This window comes from Gossypium raimondii, chromosome 7 (genome assembly GCF_025698545.1).
Source record: "Gossypium raimondii isolate GPD5lz chromosome 7, ASM2569854v1, whole genome shotgun sequence".
Taxonomy (NCBI): Eukaryota; Viridiplantae; Streptophyta; class Magnoliopsida; order Malvales; family Malvaceae; genus Gossypium; species Gossypium raimondii.
This window is the reverse complement of record NC_068571.1, coordinates 22,712,470-22,725,025: the sequence shown is the minus strand read 5'-3', so window position 1 is coordinate 22,725,025 and position 12,556 is coordinate 22,712,470. Positions and strand designations below refer to the sequence as shown.

General features: G+C 33.5%; 1 non-coding gene across 6 annotated transcripts; it reads right to left on the bottom strand.

Moving 5' to 3' along the window:
- Nucleotides 1-5,893: 5,893 nt before the first annotated feature.
- LOC105784702 (uncharacterized) lies at nt 5,894-9,559 on the bottom strand. Of its 6 annotated transcripts, XR_001130636.2 has the most exons (6): nt 8,404-9,559; nt 8,218-8,296; nt 7,551-7,591; nt 7,382-7,476; nt 6,641-6,754; nt 5,894-6,506 (listed from the first exon to the last, which is right to left on the bottom strand). It is a non-coding gene; the product is annotated as an uncharacterized LOC105784702 (transcript). The 6 variants fall into 6 exon arrangements; XR_001130637.2 differs by lacking the exon at nt 6,641-6,754; XR_008197527.1 differs by having other exon boundaries at nt 7,382-8,296.
- Between the last annotated feature and the right edge of the window lie 2,997 nt (nt 9,560-12,556).

The following is a 12,556-nucleotide window of genomic DNA, read 5'->3' as shown; positions in this document are numbered from 1 at the left end:
TAGGGTTTTTTTAGAACACTCCCAAGTTTATAAGGGCGAACATCTAATAAGATCTCTTCTCCGGTTGCCTCTTCGTATTCAGTACTGATGTGAACGTTTCCCAACATCTCTTCATTCATCGCATTCCTTCCATTATCCGTATGATTGAGTAACGGGTTTTCTGTACTGAGTGAATCCTCAAATTTGACGATGCCCATATTGATAAACCTTTCGACCAACTTTTTAAAGGCAATGCAGTTTTCTATGGAATGCCCCATATTTCCCGCATGATATTCGTATTGTGCATTTGCGTCATGCATTTAGGGTACGGAGGCTGTGGAGGTTTCATGTAGAGAGGGGCAACAATGCGCGCATTGAATAAGCTTTGATACAACTCCTTATACGACATCGAAATTGGCGTGAATTGGAGGTTCTCAGTGCCTTGTTTCACATAAGGTTATTGCTTTAAAGGGCTCTGATGGCTGGTGGTTGCCGTCTTTTGTTGGCCCGCAATGATTGGTTTTGAGTGGCCTCTGTTATACCTGCCTGTATTATCCCATTTATTCCCTTTCTTCCTCGGGGCCTTTGTAGTACCTAGGTACTCCACCCTTGCCTGTGTTTTTCAGCCGGGCTATCGAGAGCAACAGGAAAATTGTTCCTCACATTGGACCTTGGGTCTGTCAAGTAACCCACCGGTGTTGCTATACCAGTCTGATATTATTGTGATCTGATAGTAAAGAGTGCCGCGTGTGGACGCCCATCTGGCTGGACTTGGACACTTGTCGGAGTATAATCTAGGGAATAGGTAAGATCCTTATTATCAACCCCAAAGTAGACCACTGGGTCCCTCCTTTTTTCTAACTCTCCAGCTGGCAGTCGGTTGAACTGACTCATCATAGTTCTCTGTAATTCTAGCATCTGATCTCTCATCTCCTGTTGAAATTCGGTCAATTGCTCCTGCATCTGTATCTGCATTCGCTCTAATTTTTCCAACCTTCGTTCCATTTCTCTAGTCCTTGCTTGAATATCGTAAGGGTATTTGGTTGGTTGGTTTTCCAGGTTAGCTGAAATAAATTTACTCGTTTAGACTCTTTCAATGGATTTTAATGCATGTAATGCAATGTAATGAAAATACATGAAATGAATGCCTAAAGAGACATTGATTCTGATTCAATTACATTTAAGAAACTTTTCTAGAAAGCAAATTCCCTTACATAAAACGGATACATGTACGGCCTCACCCTCATATTCCAAGAAACAACGTCGGTCTTTTTCTTCATCCGCATGTTTGAGGTAATCTCGCCAATAGATGCCATTGCTAGCTCCTTCTTTTGATCTTGGTCGCGATCTATCATCTGCCCATCTTCATAAGGCTCGTCAGCTTCTTGAAACGTTGAAGGCTCTTAGACAATCACCTTGAATCCTCAGGCCATGAAGCAGGGTCACGAACTCTTCCATCACCCTTCTTGCGTTTCTCGGAATATATTCGGGAAGTCGTATTATTTTCCACTTTATCAAGGAATTCGTATTCCATGACAAGCTTTCTAATTTAGTAATCGAACTTGAATCCATATCTCTTTCCTAAGATGAAAATGCAATGCAATGCAATCATAATCAAAACACAACAAGAGGGGTTAGTACATAACATAAGCAAGCACAGAAAACAAAAAGTACCTAATCAGGTATATACTAGGGGTTTGGAGTGGCTCTACCTAGGGTGGGCTCCTAAGGTCTTCCATATGTGGTTTGGCTCTAAAGTAAGGTTACCCGAACCAGCAGATTCCTCGATCCTCACCCATTATAGGCTCATATGGATTGAGTTCAGTTCAGGGGAATACATTTCCCTATGGCCATGCGGAGATGAAAATCTCACGAAGACATAGGTACGGATGTATCCCGGAAGCGATTCACTATCCCATGCGGAGGTGAAAACCTCACGAAGGCGTAGTTTTTCACTCCTACTTAAAAGGGTGTGACCCACGGTCATGCAATGCAATGTGCAGAAATATCAAAAGGCTTGAACCAAAAAAGTAAACATATTGAAGGCCACAAAAATGACAAACAAAATACAACGAAAGGATCGTACTTTTAAACTAAATTTTCAATTTTTGACAAAAAGACAAAAATTAATCAACTCATGGCTTGACTCTCGTGTTTGTCCCCAGTGGAGTCGCCAAGCTGTTGACACCATTTTTTTGATGAAAACGGGGTCGACTTGAATTTTGAAAAATGAAACGGGAGTCGCCACCAATCCTTTTTTATGAGGTGTGACTGGATCACCTCGAAAAGTGGTTATTTTTAATAAACGATTTGATTTTATTAAAATAACAAGTTTGGTCCACGAAATTCAGAAGAACGGGTTCGGGAGTCGGTTACGCACGAGGAAGGATTAGCACCCTCGTAACGCCCAAAATTGGTACCTAGTTGATTAGTTAATGTCTTAATGTCGAAAATTGAGAACTTTGAAGGCTTTTAAAAATACGATCCTTGTATTAAAAGGTTGAAAATTTTCAGGAAAAGGGGCATATTTCACGTTATTCGAGAAAGAAAATCATATCCAGTAAGTTAGGACACAATGTCTCAAATTCCCGATACGTGAATAAAAAATGCTTATTTAAAAGATATTTTAGCCATCTCGGATTTAAAATGAAATCACGACCAAGAAGTTAGGACGCGATTTTTTAAATCGAGATCATTTAAAATTTGAGTTTTAAAGATTCGTATTTAGATTTATCGTGAAAATCGAAACCCAAGAAGTTAGGTACGATCCTCTCGAATCTAAACACGAAATTTTGTTCATTTTAAAATCATATTAAATAAAATTAATTTAGCATGAAATGGTAGGAGTAAACACAATATTAACTTGTATAACAAAATGATGATGATGATACAAGTACAAATAATATAAGCAATAATCAAAAGAAATAAAATACATAAATAAAATAATCAAGTATATGAAATAATAAATAAAAGAAAACTAAAATAATAACGAACATAAGAATAAATAAACAAATAAATATCAAATAGGAAGACAAAACAATACGAAAAGATAAAATACATATGTATGTCCATACAAATTAAAAAGTACAAAAATACAAGCACGTACATATATGTATAAATAAATTATAAAAATATACACATGCAAATATATATACTTTAAACTTATAAAATATAAGAGTATGTAAACATATATATATAAAGCTAAGATAATTAAAAAAAAACTAATTAATATATTAGCAATAGTAATGAATAAACAAAAGAAAAATAAGACTGAGAATAATAAATAGTAATAATATATTAAAACGATCAATTTAATAATAAAACTAAAATATTAAGCAGAGGATTAACTTGAAACTAAACAAAAACCTTAATGCAGAAATCGAAATTGGAAACAGAGAAAAGGATCAAATTGTGACACGCGCATAGGAAGGGGGACCAGAACAGAAAATATCCCTCCCTCCAAAACGCATCACTTTGATTGGGACTAAAATGAAACAAAAGTAAAGTTATGCGGCTAAATTAAAAATGAAAAGGGACCAGATTGCACTAAGGCGCAAAAGCGGAAGGACCAAAAGAGTAAATAACCCAAATTTCAAAAACACGCGGATCCCCTGATCGGGTCGGGTCGACGCGCGGGTAAAAGGGCACTAAGGCCAAAACGGCGTCGTTTTGGCTACTGGGGTTAAACCCCAAAACGGCGCCGTTTCAACCCTTTATAAAACCATTTTTTTTTAAATTTCATTTTTTCTTCCTAAAAACTCGAAATTTTTTCTCAAGTCTCTCTCTCCCTTTTGAAAATTCGCCAGAGTCCGTTCATCACCGCCGCCCGGCCACGTATTGCCGGCGATCGGCGCACACAACAAGACGGCTGCCGAAAACTAAAAAAGCACTTTTTCACTCTTTTTCCGAGCAAAGCCCGATTTGGGGTTAAGATAGCTCAAAAGGCTCTCAAAAGTCAAAAAGAATAGAAGAAAAAGAAAAAAAAACCCTTGGTTTCTCCTCGTCGGTGGGGTCCTTTCAAGCAAGCAGTTGGCTGACCACCCTCAAGACGGAGGAGTCCCCATTACCCAAAGGTAACAAATTTCTTTTCTTATTATTTCCTTTATTTTGAAATAATAAATAAATAAATAAATAAATAAAGCACCTTTGTTTCTTTGAATCTGCTTTTTTTGCTTTTTATTTCTTGAAATTGAAAAAAAAAAAAGGGTGGGGGACCCGTTCTGAGAGATGATACTTGGCTTTATAGCCAATGCTATTTTCATTTTCTTTTTTCATTTTTCTCTGTTTGCTACTGTTCTTTGCGTGTTTTCTTCTCATTGCAGTGGAGCAGTGCAGTGCGCAAGTCAGATGGGACGTCTTGGCGATGGGACAAAGCGCAAGGCAAGAGGTCCTAGCATGCGCCCTAGGGTTAGGTTTTTTTATTTTGCTGAAATTGTTTTAAGTTTGGGCGTTTGGGCTTGTAATATCATTTGGGTATTGGGCTAGTGTTTAGGTGGGTAATGGGTTAAGTTTATTGGGTAATGGGTTAAGTTTACTGGGTAATGGGCCGGGCAAATATTGGGCTTGTACAAATATTTTTAATACTATAATTATATATGTATAATAAATATTTAAAATTATTAATTATTAAGATCTATAAAATTAAACTTTAATGATAATATAATAATATATTGTATAGAAACCGAAATTGATTACTTAACTTGACCTTAAACCAATTTATTTAAATTAGTATATTACTAATACATAAAATAGTATTATAATATATAACTATTACTAAAAATATTAATACATCTATAACTATTATTATCATATAGATTATAATAAAAGATATAATATTATATGATATTATAATATTTAATTACCGATGCATATATATAAACTATTAATATATTATATTATATTATATTATATTATATTATATTATAGGAGAGTTAGCTTTTAAATGTATGAAAATTATAGGGACTTAGAGCATATTTCGACTAGTACAATAATACACAATAAATTATAATAAGTAATATATAATGTACTCACTACACCAAAACAGGCTTTTAGCGACTTTTTTTATGCCTTTAGCGGCGTTTTTGAAAGTGCCGCAGGAAATGCTGCTATTGTCAACACCACAAATGTTAGCGGCGTTTTTAGAAATAAACGCTACTATAGATCAGGACCTTTGGCGGCGCTTTCTCCACAAACGCCGCTATAGATCAAGACCTTTAGCGGTGCTTTTCCCACAAACGCCGCTATAGATCAAGACCTTTATCGGCGCTTTTCCCACAAACGCCGCTATAGATCAAGACCTTTAGCGGCGCTTTTTCCGAAAACGCTGCTATAGCTCGAGACCTTTAGCGACACTTTTTCCACAAACGCCGCTATAGCTCGAGACCTTTAACGGCACTTTTTCCATAAACGCCGCTATAGCTCGAGACCTTTAGCGGCGCTTTTCCCACAAACGCCGCTATAGAACAAACCTTTAGCGACGCTTCTCGCAAAAACGCCACTAAAAACATAACATTTAAAAAATTATTTTAATCAAATAATATTTATTTTTATGATAAATATTATATTATGTTTTATTTTTTAAATTTGAACTTTAAATATACTTTGAAGGATAAATAAAAAATATTATTTAAATTAAATTTTCTATGAAATTTTTAACTTTAAAACTAAATATAAAAATTAATGAATTTAGTTTTAGAATTTAAAATAATAAATTAATAACACAATTAAAATCCAAAAGTTAGAACTCAAGTTGTCGTAAATATTAAAATAAAAATAAAAATTTAGAATCAAAACTAAAATAAATAATATATATGAGAAACAAACTGACTAGTTGAACCTGCCTATGACTATACACATTGCAAGGTAATAAATGTGCACCTCATCAAATATAACCTACATTCATATAGTCACAATAGAAAGAAACATCTTAAATATCATGTTCACAAATTAGACAAAAGAACTAACAAGAGCGTTCAGCAGAAAAAGTAATGAAACTACTATGTAAAGTAATGCTACAAATAGCAACCCCTTCACCCATTCAATATCACGAATAATATCTGCACCTCGATAAAGCATTGACCTTAACAATTCAGTTGTCATGATGAGACAAGAAGCCTCTGGTCTCAAACTAACATCACCTGTGAGAAGGCCAACATCAAACTTCCCACAGAAATCTCTATACTTCTGGTTGCTAATTGTTTTAATTGGAGCAGTATACACAGCTCTAGTGCAATGCTGCATGACATGAAAACTTATCAAAAATCTTGAAACTAAACCAAATTCGGCATAGAACTTCAGAAACTTGAAAATAAAAAAGATATGGCCTGAGGTTTTTAATCAATGTGAGCAATTTGTCACATCTCCAGCTAACAAAAAATCAAAACATCTATAGATTTACAAGCAAAAGACCAAAATAGCTAACGTAATTTTGATGCCAAAGCAAATGCATATTCTGCTACAACTGTCTTTCCAGCAGATGTATGTGCCGCCACAAAAATAGATTCCCCCTTTTCCAGATAATATATAGCCTGTAATCATCACCAAAAAAATATCAAAATATTAATGTGAGCAGTTTGTTATAGAAGATAAAGAGATGTTCTTGTAGGCAAAACAGACTGCAAGTCATAAGCTGGGAGGGAAAAGAGAGAGAAGTAACCCATACAAAGGTTTTATAAGTGGATGAACTTAATTAAGGCAATTATATTTTCCACATGTGCTACTAGAAACAAACTTGTAAACTTGTAATTTGATGTGTCCAGGTTCCAACCAGAGTTCCCTGTGAAATTATTTAATAATTGAGCGAGCTACAATTAATCTAGTATAAATCAGAGTTCCTAAATCATACAAATACAGTAACAGCAATCAGAGTTCCTAAATCATACAAATAAGAAAGATTCTGAATTTACAAGGCAACGAGAGAATTTACATATAGAAATTCACCCAGAAACCAAATGAATTTCAGGGATTTTGAGATTAAACCCAAGAGGCAACTTAAGATTAATGAAAAACCACACACTAAAAATTAAAAAATAAGATTTAGTTTAAAACCATGAATAACAAGAATCAATCAAAAAAAAGAGTCATGGCCTTTTAATAACTAGAATTTGAAAATCATATTCCAAATTTAAACATCGAAAATCTTCCTTAACAAATGAAATACTGATTTTCTTTAACTAAAAATTATTTTAAGATTAAAAGAAAAAACCCTAATTCCAATTAAATCCAAACTTTCAGCTATAAAAAACCAGAGAAAAATCACCTCAATATCCAATTCACAAGAAATATTTCTAATCGTAATTACATGACCAATACCACTTGCATTCCATCAGATTCACAGAAAAGAAAACACAGGAAGAATTCAAAAACTCAGCGAAGAAGAAAAGAAAAAGAGAAAAATTAATACCTCTGAAAAATATTTCAAAGTCCACAGACCTCTATGAAGCAAAAGACGAACACGTCCAGGAGTGAGAACTCCTGGCTTCATTGGCTTTTCACATTCTATAACAATGGTCTGAGTAAGATGAATTAGCAACAAAGTAAAACATATATAACAATGGAAGAAGCTAGTTCACCTTAAAAACACCTTGGGTTGTTTGAGAAATGCTTTCTCCGTCTAATATACAATAAAAAGAAAGATCAAAGCAGTTTCAACACATAAAAATAAGACAGATATAAGGCAGAGAAAGAGGATAGCTGTCCAACCATAAACTGTATTGTTGAAATCGAATAGGATCTCATTTCAAATGTATATACATATAGAAAAAGGTATACAGGAAATTAGATATAAGCTTTAAGGTAACCTCCAGAAATTAGCAGTAGGTACATGAAAGACTGACCAATTAAAAACAAAGAATTCACGTAATGGTTCAGAAAGTGACTTCAAAATTGATCCTATATTCATCATTTGCTATCTCCAAGGCATTGAGGTCATTTCAATCATCACATAAGACTTGTGCTGACTTTCCTCATGTTAAAAGAAAACTTCTAAGTGAAGCTAAGCATACAACATTAATCATTAAATTAACTTAAATAGGTGAGGTACAAGACTTAAGTTGAATTTCCTACACGTCAAAGGAAATTTTTTAACTGCAGCAAAGTATATAATATTAATCATTGAATTAAGTTCTACCATACATGAGGAACAAATGAGAAGAATATATCTTAATGATAAATAAAATAAATCATGTAGTTATGTAAACAGAAAGATAAAAAAAGCAACTACTGGATCAAGTTCCTTACAATCTCAAATGTTTCTATATTGAAGGCTTTGAACACACTACCACATGTACCACCTCCAAGCTCCTTCGAAATTTTATACCTAAGTGACAAAAGAGAAAGTAGAAATATATAGTGATAAAGAAATACAAGCTTCAAATGACAACTTGACAAATTTAACCAATATTAAATGCAGTGCAAGGAACAAACCTTTGCATTCTTGCAGTTGTAGCAGATGACAATCAACAATTTGTCAATGTAGTTCTAGCAACCTCCAAATAGAGGTGTCTACCGTACTGGCATAGGCTTGATCACTAGCTTGCATATATGGTTTACTGCTAGACTGTAGCAAGAAATGTATGATACTGACAGGAATAGACTTCTCATCGTAAGAATGATAGAATATCAGCCAGAAAATAATCAACATTCGCAACTGCAACTTCTACAAGTTGCGTCCATCTCTTATCATCTAAAATCAACGAATCTACAAGACCTCCAATAGAACTTCAGTACAAGTCTTAAAATTCCTGTATTGATCCATTTTCTTTACATTCAAATTAACTGATGCCCCATATATCAAAACCAGGGTCTGTAAACAAACACTGAAAATCAGTACACCTTAGTAAGAATGAATTGCTTTTCATTCATAAATCATGATCTAAAGAAAGGAAACTGACCAACATATTAGACAGAAAGCCATAGAATGAATGTTATAAGGATTGCAATACTTTTTTAGAAAAATAATACTATCCAAGGAGCTTGTAACACAGTGGTGTATAGACATAGAAACAAACGTTGACTGAGGATCATGGATGAAATTTTAGGTGGTCAGAAACAAAAAAAGCCAGCATCAGTCTTTCCCTCCTTACTTGCTTTTACTAATTATCAAAGTGTTCCGTAACGAATTAAGTCTCTAGATTTTCAACAAGGAGATTTTTGCAAGAATTACATCCGCATATTCAAGCAGATCTCCTCCTCAGTTGCTTTAGCATCCAATAGAAGACTGACTACTTGGTGCACCGCCTCCTTGTCGATTATGGAAGAATTCACTACTTACAATTAAAAAAAATACTAATAGAATATTAAAAAAATAAGGAAAACCCTAGAAAAGCATAAATAAAGAAAATTACAGGATTGGTGATCGAGCTAGTCGAGGAGGAGATCAATAGCCTCATCTTCAGCATCTTGGAAGCGATTGACGAAGGAGAGAATCTCATCAAGACCATCCGTCTTCAAGCTGTATCCTCTTATCTTCAATTTCTTTTGAATCTTCTTACAAGTTTGCAACAATATGGTTTGGGAAAAAATAAAATGGGGAAAAAAGAAGAAGAGATTTTAGGCGGGATTTTTGGGGGTGGGGGGAATCGATTTTGGGAAAAAGGGGGAAAAAAGAAAATATTTCATTTGAAATTTTGGGATAAAAAAATATAAATACAAAACGACGTCATCGCAAAAAATATTCATGGCGTTTTGAAAAAATGCCACTATTGCTCGACTTTTAACGGCTCTTGGACCAAAAACGCCGCTATTGTATACCTTTTGCGGCGTTTTTTCATAAACGCCGCTAACGCTCAACTTTTTTACAATTTTTATATTAAATTATTGTATCTTTCATATAAAATTTAAATAAATAATTTTTTAAATTTTAAGTAATATTTAAAAGAATTAGATAAAATTATAATTTTTAGTTTTTGTATTTCATTTTTATTTGTTATAATTTGGTCCTATCCAAAATAGATAATTACTTATTCATATCAATCTGTTACTTTTTTATTTATTTATCAATTTTTTATAATCTAATATTTAAATACATCAAATGGTTTATATTAAATAATTTTAAATATAAAAGCATTAATTAATTATATAAAATTTCATCATTTAACAAATATCAAGTAAACCTTAAATCCTAAACCATTTAATATATATATAAAGTTTATCTATTATCTCTTAAATAATTTAAACTATAATCATAATGTTAATATATTAAAATTAATATTATCTCTTTTGCAATTATATAAGAAATTATTTAATATATAAATTAAAAAACACTAATTAACTTAAACCCTAAACCCTAAACCCTTAACCCTTAACCCCTATCCCATAAACCCTAAATTATAAAACATAAATCCCTAACCCCTAACCCCTAACCTTTAACCCATAACCCTTAAACCTTAAACCCTAACCTTTAAACCATAAATCATAAACCATAATCCCTAAACCATCGGAGTAACCTCTTGAAAACAAATGATATCAGGGGAATGAAGTTGAATAAGGTCACCAATAGTTTTCATCCTCTTGTGAACCTCTAAATCTCCCTTAAAACAAACATTGTAGCTCAATATCATCATTGAAGCTTTAATTGATCCTGAATTACTATATGTTGCTATAAGACAAGCAATGAAGTTATAAAAAGAACATTGGGATTGAAAATCATTATTGTATAGCCTTCTTTGTTTGTGCCACCTGTACCAATCTTCTTCTCCTTTTCTACAATTCAATTTTTTCATGAAACAACTTTGAACATTACGAACCTGCAAACCAATATCCAACCAACTTTTTCTTTGATCTCTGACACCAACTGTCAGATCAACTTGGATCTAAGGTATATTCTTCTACTCGACAATGGGTATTGATCCACCATACTAATTATCAAATCATTACTTGGAACTCACTAGCAGGACTTTATAAAGGAAAAAATTTAATACTCTAGTGATTTGCATGAAAACTTTCAAATAGTTAAATGGCTATTTTGTAACTTTTTGCAGTTGAGTGATCACAATATAAATCCACTAATTGTATAATGACATTGGGTGTAGTTTACCCTTATTTTTATTTCAATGAATTTAATTCTTCTATTACAATTTTTTTTGTAAATTTCTTTGTTACATGTCTACCAAATGAAGTTTTTTTAAATTTCAAAATATCAAACTAATAAACCATAACCCCTAAACCCATAATCCATAAACCTTAAAATGGTATCACCTAAACCTTAAACTCTAAATCATATACCCTAAACCAAAAACCCTAAACTATAGTGATAATTAATTCAATATTTTAAAATTAATACTATCTCTTTTACGATTATATAAGAAATTATTTAATATATAGATTAAAAAATCAGTAATGTATGCAAAAAACTTTAAAATTATTTTAAATAATAGTATTTTAATTTTTCCATTTTTAACAAATATTTTAAATTATTTTAAATCCCTAAGCATTAGTGGCGCTTTTTAGAAAATGCCGCTAAAAATAGAGCATTAGCGACGCTTTCTCAAAAAACGCCGCTAAAGCCCTGAGCATTAGTGGTGCTTTCTCAAAAAACGCCGCTAAATCCCTGAGCATTAGCGGCGCTTTCTCAAAAATGTCGTTAAAGCCACGAGCATTAGCGACGTTTCCTCAAAAACGCCGCTAAAGCCCCAAGCATTAGCGGCGCCTCCTCAAAAATGCCGCTAAATCCCCGAGCATTAGCGGCGCCTCCTCAAAAACACCGCTATAGCCCTAAGCATTAGCGGCGCTTTTCCAAAAACGCCGCTAAATCCCTGAGCATTAGTGGCTCTTTATTAAAACGCTGCTAAATCCCCGAAAGCTCAGAAAACGGCGTCGTTGGGCTTAGGTTTTTTGAGGCGCTTTCTGGAAAACGTCGCTAATGCTCGATATTTAGCGGCTTTTTTTATCCAAATGCCACTAAAAACGTCGCTGAAAGCCTGTTTTGGTGTAGTGACTACTAGTATATATAACTATTATTGTAACACCCTAAATTCGATCGAGGCGGATTGACACAAATCTGGTGTGCCACATTAGCCACCACACGAGTAACTCCCCGTTTAACTCCCAACCAAACCTTCATCACACCACAACATTTCAACATAAAGCATGAGTTAAATCATTTTAGTGCAGCGGAATAACATAACCATAAACGTAGAACCTAAGACAAGCGAACATACGATATTTACTGCATAAGGGAAAAGGTTTTTCACATCATAGTAACATAGTATGAAGCCAAACAAGAGATTTTCAGAGTTCACATAATCAGACAGATGTACACAAATACATTGAATTTTAATTCCAAGGTTCGCATACATTATAAGGTTCGCAGGCATGTCAAAGTTTGCAAACATATAGGGTCCTACTTATATGGATTCACATACTTATCGGGGTTCCTCATACAAGGATTTATAAACTTATCAGGGTTCACAAACACATATAGGGGGTTGTATGTACAAGTACTTTGCAAAATTTTTGGCTAACTCGATTTAATTTCATCATAATAGTGCAATACAAACCTTTTGGGTTTAGAGTTTAAATCAGGTAAGATTCTAAGTATATAGAGATGAGCCCACATATAAGAGAGAATGATATTGTA